The following is a 13,227-nucleotide window of genomic DNA, read 5'->3' on the forward strand; positions in this document are numbered from 1 at the left end:
AAAAAAACTTGCTTACTAGCTTTTATTTAGTAAATGGTGTAGGAAGAGTTTACAAAGAAGAGAACTGTTGCTCGCAGTGTACTGGCTATTTCGTGCAGGATGCGAAGTTTTACACAACCAGGGTTGCTGGAGAAACCGGTAGTTCCTAGAAGACTAATATAAGTATCTGATTTCCTCAAAAACCACTTTTGGCAAAATGGCTTTTGATTCCGATTGATAGTACTTTAAGATGTACTTTTTATCCCAAACAAGTGATAGTTAATATCTTTTGCCACCAAATAAGTTAGCAGAAATGAAATGAAAGAAACGTGGGGAACTGGTATAGCGATAAATTAAGGTGCCGTAAATTAAGGCCGTAGCCAGCATTTTGTCGAAGGGGGCGACGGCGCCGATTTGTAAAAGAAGACCGTAAAAAGACCCACGTTTTTCATTTATTCTTATAATTTTTATAGAGAACGATAAACAGTTCTATTCGATAATGATCTCGAAGTTTCCACCAAGCGGAGATATCATCTCCGTACCTAGGATTGCTATATTTTGGTAAACCACTAAGCAGTCATGCTCCAATCTCCCTTCAGCCTCCAAGGTCATTTTGCACCCTTCCTCTTTCAGTTTCGATTTGAGCTGAGGAAGTGACCAGGAACAGACGAGTGCTCAGCTTTTGGACACCGATATTATTACTGACAGGGTATTTGGAATAAAAAGGTCTCTGTTCGACAGAGAAGCTAGAACAAATTTTGGTGGCGAAAATGCAAAGGAACCGGTTTTATTCAACAAAATGAACATTGAAATTACAATGAAATGAACGCCCTTAGCTGCTTACAGGCGTTGACATACGTCAACGGGGACAGATGAAAATGTGTGCCCCGACCGGGACTCGAACTCGGGATCTCCTGCTTACATGGCAGACGCTCTATCCATCTGAGCCATCGAGGACACAGAAGATAGTGCGACTGCAGGGATTTATCTCTGGCACGCCTCCCGCGAAACCCACATTCTCAACGTATTGTCCCGCACTACATTCGTAGTGCCCCCGCCCATTATACTCATTACTCGCGGCGCGTTGCCGATTCCCGTTTCCCGTAAGAGTTCGGGCACTGTTTGTGCATTCGCACAGAAGAAGAAGAAGATGGTCAAGTGGCCGGTGAGCCTGAATTATATACTAAGATGGTATCTGTTCGTTCGGGCACAATACGTTGAGAATGTGGGTTTCGCGGGAGGCATGCCAGAGATAAATCCCTGCAGTCGCGCTATCCTCTGTGTCCTCGGTGGCTCAGATGGATAGAGCGTCTGCCATGTAAGCAGGAGATCCCGGGTTCGAGTCCCGGTCGGGGCACACATTTTCATCTGTCCCCGTTGACGTATGTCAACGCCTGTAAGCAGCTAAGGGCGTTCATTTCATTGTAATTTCACTCTAACGAGCTGCATAGTCCGAAAGAACAGATACCATCTTAGTATAAACATGAACGTTATTGAGTATGTCTGGGATGCCTTGCAATGCGCTATTCAGAAGTGATCTCCAGCCCCTCGTATTCTTACGGATTTATGGACAGCCCAGCAGGACAGATAGCGTCAGTTCCCCCCAGCACTACTTCAGACATTAGTAGAGTCCATGCCACGTCGTGTTGCGGCACTTCCGCGGACTCGCGGGGGCCCTACATGATATTGGACATGAGTACCAGTTTCTTTGGCTCTTCAGTGTGTAATGGGAACGCCCAGCTGCTGTTTGTGAAGAGCACCGTACACGATTTCCTAACTGAAGAGTATCAGATTGAAGAGTCTTTCCTCATTTCTTCTGACGCCGTTAGACTGGAGCAGTGCCCAGCAGTCACATTTCATCCGAGCAAAATGTGGATGAAGCAGTTGAAATTATAAAGTTGATAGAAAGTAGTCGTTCAACAATCACATGCATGTGTTTCACATAAAAGACAATGTCGGAAACCTGTGTACGCACAGCTTCTATCCTGTTCATTTGTAACGGACACAACGCGTTCGAGAAGGCGATGGGTATAGACGATTGGAATTTCGAGGTTGGCTAATTGGAAATCACCGAGTAATCTCACAAGTACTGTTTAGTGGTGAAGCCACTATCACACGTGACAGTGTCACTGACACTTGTCCCACATCTGTGGTCGGACGAAAGCTCATGTGGCTTTGTGGAGGCACAATTTCAAGAACTCTTCCTGTAAATGTGTGGTGAGGTATTATAGCCAGGTGATTGGATTTCTTGTATTATCAGACAAAAATGGTTCAAATGGCTCTGAGTACTATGGGACTTAACATCTGAGGTCATCAGTCCCCTAGAACTTACAACTACTTAAACCTAACTACCCTAAGGACATCACAGACATCCATGCCCGAGGCAGGATTCGAACCTGCGACCATGGCGGTCGCACGGTTCCTGTCTGTAGCGCCTAGAACCGCTCGGCCACCACGGCCGGCTATTATCAGACAGTTGATAGGACTTATTATGTTATTGCATCGTCTTACAAAGCGCCGTTACCTACACTTTTTTGAAAACAGTCTTGGCGACGTTATTGAAAGAGTTCGCTTTTGGCAACAGCAATAAGTATGTTCTTCTAGCATGACGGAGCCTTTCACATTCTAGTTATCAGGTGACATACAATCTAAACAAAGCGTTCCCGGTAAGACGGATAATTAACAAGGTCCTCGGATCTTAACTGCTTTAGGTTTTTGCGTGTGTATATAGTTGAAATGCGAAGTTTACAAAGAATAAATAAACACAACAGACGTATTGATTGCTTGGATTATGAGTAGTGCTGCAACCAGAAAAGCACTCCAATACGATATCAGAAGAGTTACACGTAGTGTTATGAAAAGAGCTCGAAAATTCATTGACTTCGGAAGTGGAGTTTATGAAAATAAACTTTGAACTGATCATTTGCCGTTGCTACACACCTTTCGTGAATATTCGTTTAGGTAACAGTTTAGCAGCTGTAGCTCTGTAACCTATAAGAACTGGACACATGTAACATGGTATATTTTATTCGAATTAGCCGATACTGCCACCTCCTGAAATTTTTACCAGTGCTGTTTCTTCTGAATGATCCTATTTGCACATGGACTACACGTGGTAAGGTTTATCTAAAGCCCCGTGTGTTATCTGTTGAAACGACATGTTAACACCGAGGGGACAATTTGTGACATAAATTAAAGTTCCCCGTTATTGTAACATCCTGTCCCCTTCCATCATCGCTACAAGCCCCTCCCTAACAGGATGTCGGGACATTCTATTTTGGCAGCCGGAAACATTTCCAGCAGCTCTTTTTGTCTGCCCCCCTCCCCAACAGACTACACCAGAAGCAGGGTGAGTTTCCCCTTGTAATCCATTATTTGGCTTCCACTAATGATGAGTCATCCATTAGACCACCAAAGGCGGATGTTTAATCTCGTGTCTACACATTATTAGCACCAACTACGAGACGTGATGTCTACAACCCATGGGCGCGCGTTATCACAGGCGAAACTGCTTTAATTACAGAACTGTCACGAGTAAAGACGCGATTCTACTAGAGTAGCGAAAAGGGTATAGTCCGGCATTCGGGACAAGGGAAGCGGTGTTCCCCCTCCTGGACTCTACTTTAAAGACTTCTTATTCATTATAGATTATCATACATTTCTTGATGTGACGGTCAGTGACTGTATTAGATGATAGATCTATTATGTTAGTGCGTAAGTTCGTAGCGTTTTTATTGGGTTTGTTGATATTCCCGTTGCTATGGGCTTATATATCTATTGTAATTTTGTATTTGTTGTTCACTGTTGCATTTTGAATTTTCATACTGTCGATTGGAAATGGTGAGTGGAGCTGTGGGCGTAAGAAAATGGAATCCCAAGAGGAGACATCGGAACATGGCAGACATATTTTTCTGTTTGAGTTCAAAATAGGGGTGACAGTAGCGGAGGCAGCCACAAACATTTACTTCGCAAATGGGGACAGAGCACGGCAAGAAAAGGGTTTTCTTATTTTAAGGAGAATCTTTTTGACGTTCGTGAGTTTCAAAGTTCAGGGAGACGTTCGGCGTTTGATGAAGATGGTTTAAAAGCATTAGTCCATAATGATCCATATCAATGTACTCGAGAACTGGCAAATGTGATGAAAACTGCCATCGTTCCATCATCGTACAGCATTTGCATCCAGAGAGGAAGGTTCGAAAATCTATTGTAAACCAAAATCACAAAAATCTGCGACTAGTCATATTTGCATCACTGCTTGCTTGTCATCAAGTAGCTCGTGAACGACGACGACCATAACTATCCTGTATCGTTACAGGTGACGAGAAATGGTATCTTTATGCTAACATTAGGAAAAGAAAGGAATGCTTGGCTCCAAAGAAAGAAGCAACTCCCAGTGCAAAGACATGTGCGCACCAGTGGAAGAAAATATTATGCATCTTCTGGAACGGCGATGGTGTGGTGTACTATGAATTGCTCCCCCCCCCCCCCCCCAAGTGTAACCATCACTGCTGTCATTTATTGTCAACACCTGAGATGTCTTGGAGACGTAGTCCAAGAACAACGACCAGGAAGATGCGTGAAGTGATGCTGCTCCACGATACCACCCACCTGCGTTGGGCTAGACTGACAGAAGACATTATACGGGAGTTGGGTTGGGAAATTATTCCACACCGGCCTTATTCACCTGATCGTGCGCCCTGAGATTTTCACCTTTCCCGCTAACAATCAGAAAACCTTCAAGGAACTCCATTCCCAGATGAAAATGCGCTCCGAACATGGGTCGACGAGTTCTTCATCTCAAAACTACGTGATTTCTATAGTCGCGGAATCGATGTTACCCAGCGTTGACAGAATGTTGAAATGGCGAAGGAGAATATTTTATTGGTGACTAAAGTCTTTCTTTCCTGTGTTTGTTGTGTTTATTAAACTTGTGGAAAAACGCTAGGAATTTATGCGCCAGCCCAATAAAACTACTGAAAGTGGCATGGAATTATGTGGCTTTACCAATCACTGTATAACGTTTCATCGAACACCGGCCTTAATCTGAGAAAAAATGCTTGGGACAGTACGTCTACAATACAGATTTCTATGGGCGTGAATTATGGGCTGTGGGAAAACTGGAAAAGAAGACAATCGTAGAATTTGAGATACGATTCTTTAGCATGATGTTGAAAATTAAGTGAACTCATAAGAAACGTGGAGGTTCTTCGAAGGATCGGCGAGAAAAGGTACAAACGGAGAACACTGACAGAAAATGACATGTGCTAAGATATAGGAAGTAACATCCACGTCACCCGAGTGAGCTATATAGGGTTAAAACTGCAGGCGAACGCAAAGTTTGGTTTAAATCTAACAAATAATTGAGAATGTTCTATAAAAGTGCTGCCCGAGATGAAGAGAGATTGGCGCAGGAGAGGGATTGGTGTCTGGACGCATCAAATCAGTCAAAAGGTGCATGGAAGAAAGAAATCAAACTTGTTTCGCTGTTCATTGGAGATTATGCATTTCCTTTGCGCTGCGGTGAAGGGCGATGTGAAAATTCACAAAACATTGCCAAAATAGCACCCGTTCATTCTTTCTTCTTCATAGTCTTTATTGAGCTGCAGAAAAGGACCATTCCAACACGCTGGTGGTTCTTTCTTCTTCATAGTCTTTATTGAGCTGCAGAAAAGGACCATTACAACACGCTGGTGGCTATTCCGAGCACAAAATACAATCGGCTACAATATACCTGTCTTAACATCCGTCTCCAGTTCCCCTAAGAGCGCCCACTCACCCTCTTCCTGCTGCAAGACTTGATCTCAGAAGTGTGGTGGAAGAAGATCCGCGATGGCTTTGAGACGGCATTCAGTTATTTCACTACAGCCACAGAGCGATTGCAGCGGACATTGAACAACATGATCATGCTATATCGTGTGTATGTTCATCTGTACTTTATCTGTGGACACAAATGCATCAGTCATTAAGAGAAAGTATAACTATTTTGCTCTTGGAGAGGAAAGAAAACTGAAATTTAAGTTCTTCGTCTCAACTTCACAAATTGAGACACTTTGTAATCGTATGTTGTGCTGTGCAGCGCAAGCGCCAAAGAAACTGGTGTAGACATGCCTATTCAAATACAGAGATACGTAAACAGGTAGAATACGGCGCTGCGGTCGACAACGCCTATGTAAGGCAACAAGTGTCTGTTATCAAGATTTAAGTGAATTTGAACGTGGTGTTATAGTCGGCGCACGAGCGATGAGAGACACCATCTCTGAGGTTGCGATGAAGTGGGGATTTTCCCGTACGGCCATTTCACGAGTGTACCGTGAATATCAGGAATTCGGTAAAACTCAAATATCGGACATCGCTGTGGCCGGAAAAAGATCCTGCAAAAACGGGTCCGCAGCTCGTGGTCGTGCGGTAGCGTTCTCGCTTCCCACGCCCGGGTTCCTGGGTTCGATTCCCGGCAGGGTCAGGGATTTTCCCTGCCTCGTGGTGACTGGGTGTTGTGTGATGTCCTTAGGTTAGTTAGGTTTAAGTAGTTCTCAGTTCTAGGGGACTGATGACCATAGATGTTTAGTCCCATAGTGCTCAGAGCCATTTGAGCCATTTGCAAAAACGGGACCAACGACAACTGAAGAGACTCGTTCAAAGTGACGGAAGTGCAACTCCTTCCCCAGATTGCTGCAGATTTCAATGCCGGGCATCAACAAGTGTCAGCGTGCAAACCATTCAACGAAACATAATCGATATGGGCTTTCGGAACCGAAGGCCCACTCGTGTACCTTTGATGACTGCACAACACAAAGCTGTACGCATCACCTGGGCCCGTCAACACAGACATTGGACTGTTGATGACTGGAAACATGTTGCCTGGTCGGACGAGTCTCGCTTCAAATTGTATCGAGCGGATGGAGACAATCTCGTGAATCCATGGACCCTGCATGTCAGCAGGGAACTGTACAAGCTGGTCGAGAGCGTATGAAGTTGGAGTGATATAGGACCCCTGATACGTCTAGATACGACTCTGACAGGTGACACGTAGGTAAGCATCTTGTCTGTTCACCTGCATCCATTCATGCTCATTGTGTATTTCTACAGTCTGTGGCAATTCCAACAGGACAATGCGGCACCCCACACGTTGAGAATAGCTACAGAGCGGCTCCAGGAACACTCTTCTGAGTAAACACTTCCACTGGCCACCAAACATTATTGAGCATATTTGGGATGCCTTGCAACGTGCTGTTCAGAAGAGATCTTTGTCCCTCGTACTCTTACGGATTTATGGACAGCGCTGCAGGATTTAGTGTCAGTTCCCTCCAGCACTACTTCAGACATTAGTAAAAGTCCATGGCACGTCGTGTTGCGGAACTGCTGCGTGCTCGCGGGGACCCTATATTAGATAGGTGTACCAGTTTCTTTGACTCTTCAGTGTAGAATTGCGTATTCACCAGTGTAGTGGGCGTGGCTGCACAGTAATGAGCCACTGGGAAGACAAAAGACCGTCTTGGTTTGATCTTACACTGCTAAATTGGTTGCACCGGTCAATTCGAGTCTTATATTTTCCATGTTCATGGTTCAACGGGTTCAGATGGCTCTGAGCACTATGAGACTCAACATCTTAGGTCATAAGTCCCCTAGAACTTAGAACTACTTAATCCTAACTAACCTAAGGACATCACACACACCCATGCCCGAGGCAGGATTCGAACCTGCGACCGTAGCAGTCCCGCGGTTCCGGACTGCAGCGCCAGAACCGCTAGACCACCGCGGCCGGCCACGTTCATCTTGTTGAATGCTGGTCCAGGTTGTACTTTAGACCAGCAACCTAAAAAATGTAGCTTTCAGAAACATGCTTCATTAAACTTCAGCAGTGCCAGTCAAATTTAAGAAATAATGCAATAAATCCATTAACGTGATCAGATGTGAAATTATGGAAGTAAACAGTGCTGTAGAAGGCATCAGATTTGAATAAGCGTTTTCTAAAACATAGCTTATTCTCCACTTAAGGGCTATTAATCAGTGACATTTGCGCCACTTGTTTTTGTTAAGTTATACTTTGCTTATACTAATGCATTTCGTACTGCTTATACTAATGCATTTCGTACACATCTAATGTATCAAATCTGCAAAAATGTGTTAAAACTATCAGTCATTCGGTATGCACAACCAGAAGAATTACACTGAAATTTTAAGTGTAGTTGAACCGTATTGTCTTAAAATGATGCAGTATTGTAATTATAAATATTGTTATCGTCAACGAACAACATGCTGTTAGTTAATCACTATCACGAATCATTTCAATGTTTGTCACTTCGTTGTATAACTTCTGTCTTAGTAGTGATGCTGAGTATAAAACCCATAGTACAGTGTAGTACCAGTACTGCGTGAGGTAGGGGAACCTTGTTTCACTCACAACCACACCCCACAAATTTGGATTTTACTTGACAGCCATAATACCGTGACAGAGTGCTAGCAGCAGGTCCGTTGTTTGAGGGGAGTGAAGAGTGGATATTTCTCTCATTACAACATGCATTAGATGCTTAAAAATCACCCGAGAAGAGCTAATAAAGAGGTGTGAGTGCGTGGGTAGCAGGGCGTCGCACTGCGACACGCTGCTGCCGACTGGCTACCTGCTCCCGCCACGTTCCCCAGGTCTCTGTGTATTGACGTCTGCCGTAGCGTTGCCTCCCGAGCTAGAGTGTTGAGTGAATAGCGCAGGGCACTAAAGCTGCTTTGATGTTAGGCGGCGTCTATTCGGAAAAGCACAGTTCTTGGAGACGAGAAGCTTTCAGAGAAGGTAAAGTGGTTATGGTCTGCAGGACCAACAGCTCAGTGAACGGCGGAGTAACCTGTGTTTGTTTGTGATTGGTAATAGTTCGTCTTGTATTTCCGATGAGAATAAAGGAAGAGTTAGGAAGTCCAGGTACACGTTAACAAGATTGTACAACCAAATAGAGAAAAAAAATTATTTTAGTCAGGCAAAGGGAGACTCTGTCTAGGGAGGTGAAAATGACAAAATTTCAGACACTTGATGGTCTCATACAGTACATGATTTTCAGAATGAGATTTTCACTTTGCAGCGGAGTGTTCGCTGGTATGAAACTTCCTGGCTGATTAAAACTGTGTGCTGGACCGAGACTCGAACTCGGGACCTTTGCCTTTCGCGGGCAAGTGGTCTACCATCTGAGCCACCAAGCACGACTCACAATCTGCCCTCTACTGGCGGAATTGAAGCTGTGAGGACGGGTCGAGAGTCGGGTTTGGCTAGCTCAGTTGGTAGAGCACTTGCCCGCGAAAGGCAAAGGTCCCGAGTTCGAGTCTCGGTCTGGCACACAATTTTAATCTGCCAGGAAGTTTCAGATATGATTTTTTGTGTATAGAATCAAGCGGCGAGTGAAACTTCGTACCAAGGCCGCGAATCGAACTCGGGTCTCCTGCTTACTAGCCATACACATAAGCCACCTTGGCACAGCGTTTCACACAATTGCACATATTACCCTGGCACGCCTCCCTCCTCGATCCCAGTTCTCCCTGCCGTTGAAGTCTACTTGAAATTCACCCTTACACACGAATAGAATTGCCGAGGATCTCCATGTTCTGCAATAGCATCTCAGCACCGAACGTAAATGGTCTCATAGAGATATTAATTTAAGTATATGTTTACCTTGAACCGCTCGGCCGTGATGGCTTAGTGGATAACGCACCTGCCTAGTAAGTAGGAGACCCGGGTTCGATTCCCGGCGTTGGTACAATTTTTCAGTGTATATACATAAACCAGTACAACAATGGAAACTTGGCCTGGGAGACATTATTAGAAAAATTTTGACTCGGTTTCAACGAAATCTTCATTAATACCCGTAGAAAAATAAGATAATGATTCAGTTTATACGAATATACTGAAAAGTACATGTACAGGGGTTGGACTAAACTATGAATACATCGCAAGAAATGTGTATTTGAAAACAAATGCAGAAGCTAGCCAAGCCTGCATGTTGCGCTGTTTTATTTGATCACGAGTGATACCTGTGCAGTTTAATCAGTACGTGCAGGTGTCAGTAGAGGTCAGAACAGTGTTCTGTGCAGTTGTGAGTGTAGTACGTCAGAGCTAAGTGTATTCGAACGTGAGCAAATTGTTGTGCTCATATTGTGCGTGTTTCCGTGACCAAGGCAGCCGAAGGGTTTGGTTTTTAAAGATGCGCCGTATCAAAGATTTATACTGCACGTAGGGAAATCGAAAAAAAAAAAAAAAAAACGCCCTCTAAGTCAGAACGCGGACGAAAATGTGTATTCAGTGATCGTGACAGACGGTCATTGAAAAGGATTGTGGCGAAAAGTAAGAGGGCGATAGCTACAAAAGTCACTGCAGAACTGAATGTCACACTTGCGAACCTTGTCAGCATCAAAACAATACGAAGGCAGCTCTACAGCCGCACCGTCTCAGGCGCCGCCGGCCGTGGTGGCCGAGCGGTTCTAGGCGCTTCAGTCGGGAACCGCGAGACTGCTACACTCGCAGGTTCGAATCCTGCCTCGGGCATGGATATGTGTGATGTCCTTAGGTTAGTTCGGTTTAAGTAGTTCTAAGTCTAGGGGACTGATGATCTCAGATGTTAAGTCCCATAGTGCTCAGAGCCATTTTCTCAGGCGCCTTGTCACGGTCCGTGCGGCTGCCCCCGTCGGAGGTTAGAGTCTTCCCTCGGGCATGGGTTTTGTGTGTTGTCCTTAGCGTTAAAGTTACATTAAGTTGTGTGTAGGCTTAGGGACCGATGACCTCACCAGTTTGGTCCCGTAAGACCTTCCCAGAAATGTCAATTTCAATTTGCAGCTCTACAAGCACGGAAATGCAGCGTGAGCTGGAAATCCGAAACCAGTGATGTAAATGCCTGCAACAGGAAAACATGGTGCCGATGCCACAAGATGTGGAGTACGGAGCAGTGTAAACGAGTAATTTGGTCGGATGACTCTCGTTTCACACTGTTCCCAACTTCTATCATAGTTCACGTCTCAAAAGTGAAAAAGGACGAGGGTTGTCGGAAGAATTTGCGTAAAGAGTTATTAATTTTGGAAACAAAATTACGTTTTGCGTTGTACTTTGCATCTTTCGTTATTTTCATTTTCTGTGTTAATTACATGCACTGTGTTTCCACGTCTTTTTATATTTCAGTAGTATAGGTTAATTGCCCACTTTAGTAACTGTAATAAAAGTCTTATTAAGACCAGACGCGTTTCGCTTTAAATTAAAGCGTCGTCACTGGTGAGGTTCGTTTGTTGTTCATTGCAGTCCTCTTCAAATTCGCTCGCGCGCGCTTGTGTGTGTGTGTGTGTGTGTGTGTGTGTGTGTGTGTGTGTGTGTGTGTGTGTGTGTGTGCGTGCGTCCAAATACCCGTGCAAATACACACCCCACACACGTGGAAGACGAAGGAGAATGCAGTGAACAACAAACGAACCTGACCACTGACAATGCTTTAATTTAAAGCGAAACGCATCTGGTCTTAATAAGACTTTTATTACAGTTAGTAAAGAGGGCAATTAACCTATACAACCGTGCGACTACGGGGAAAGGCGTAAAACACAAAGAAGAAACATGTATTTTTGTATTTCACTCTAGCGTGGTTTCACAAGATTTTACACAAAACGGAGATCTGAGAAGCTCATCGAGAGATGCTACTGTTATTGTTGCCGTTCACCTGTTCAGCGTTTAGTTCGTTTGCGGCGAGACGCTAAAGCAAAGACATTTCACGAAAAATTCAAAACCAGTGCCACACTGCGCAGCGGTGAACAGGTGAATAGCGACAATAACACAGCGTCTCTCCACAAGTATGGCGACATAAGTCTTTATTTCAAATCCCATTTTTGTGTAAAAATCGTGTGAAAACACGCGAGCGTAAAATATATAAAGATGTGGGAACAGTGTATGTAGTTATGGCAGAAAAAACACACGCCAAAGATGGTCAACAGAACGGGAAACTAAGTACACAAGATACAAAAGTCGTACTCTCGAAAACGTTTTTCAAAATTAAGAACTCTCTAAGGAAATTCTACAGACTACTTTAGAGATGAGATGCTGTCAAATTGCTACACCAAGAATAAATGCAGATGATAAAAGCGGGTATTCATTGGACAAATATATTATACTAGAACTGACATGTGATTACATTTTCACGCAGTTTGGGTGCATAAATCCTGAGAAATCAGTACTCAGAACAACCACCTCTGGCCGTAATAACGGCCTTGATACACCTGGGCATTGAGTCAAACAGAGCTTGGATGTCGTGTATCGGTACAGCTGCCCATGCAGCTTCAACACAATACCACAGTTCATCAAGAGTAGTGACTGGCGTATTGTGACAAGCCAGTTGCTCGGCCACCATTGACCAGATGTTTTGAATTGGTGAGAGGCCTGGAGAATGTGCTGGCCAGGGCATCATTTTCTGTATCCAGAAAGGCCCGTACAGGACCTGCAACATGCGGTCGTGCATTATCCTGCGGAAATATAGGGTTCTGCTGAAATGTAGGGTTTCGCAGGGATCGAATGAAGGGTAGAGTCACGGGTCGTAACACATCTGAAATGTAACGTCCACTGTTCAAAGTGCCGTCAATGAGAACAAGAGGTGACCGAGACGTGTAACCAATGGCACCTGATACCATCACGCCGGGTGATACGCCAGTATGGCGATGACGAATACACGCTTCCAATGTGCGCTCACCGCGTTGTCGCCAAACACGGATGCGACCATCATGATGCTGTAAACAGAACCTGGATTCATCCGAAAAAATGACGTTTTTCCATTCGTGCACTCAGGTTCGTCGTTGGTTACACCATCGCAGGCGCTCCTGTCTGTGATGCAGCGTCAAGGGCAGCCATGGATCTCTGAGCTGCTGCAAACGTCGTCGAACTGTTCGTGCAGATGGTTGCTGTCTTGCAAACCCCCTCATCTGTTGACTCAGGGATCGAGACGTGGCTGCACGATCCGTTACAGCCATGCGGATAAGATGCCTGTCATCTCGACTGCTAGTGATACGAGGCCTTTGGGATCCAGCACGGCGTTCCGTATTACGCTCCTGAACCCACCGATTCCATATTCTGCTAACAGTCATTGGATCTCGACCAACGGGAGCAGCAATGTCGCGATACGATAAACCGCAATTGCGGCAGGCTACAATCCGACGTTTATCAAAGTCGGAAACGTGATGGTACGCATTTCTTCTCCTTACACGAGGCATCACAACGATGTTTCACCAGGCAACGCCGGTCACCTGCTG

At 44.8% G+C, this 13,227-nt stretch overlaps 1 protein-coding gene and 1 non-coding gene across 5 annotated transcripts in view; both read left to right on the top strand.

Annotated features, from left to right (window-relative positions):
• Window positions 1–13,227, top strand: part of LOC126481571 (kinesin-like protein KIF21A) — a 500,490-nt gene that overhangs the window by 121,065 nt on the left and 366,198 nt on the right. The gene's annotated exons all lie outside the window — the stretch shown is intronic.
• Trnat-ugu (transfer RNA threonine (anticodon UGU)) lies at window positions 1,263–1,336 on the top strand. Its single transcript has one exon. It is a non-coding gene; the product is annotated as a tRNA-Thr (tRNA).

The sequence above is a fragment of the Schistocerca serialis genome, chromosome 5, assembly GCF_023864345.2.
Source record: "Schistocerca serialis cubense isolate TAMUIC-IGC-003099 chromosome 5, iqSchSeri2.2, whole genome shotgun sequence".
In the NCBI taxonomy this organism is placed as follows: domain Eukaryota; kingdom Metazoa; phylum Arthropoda; class Insecta; order Orthoptera; family Acrididae; genus Schistocerca; species Schistocerca serialis.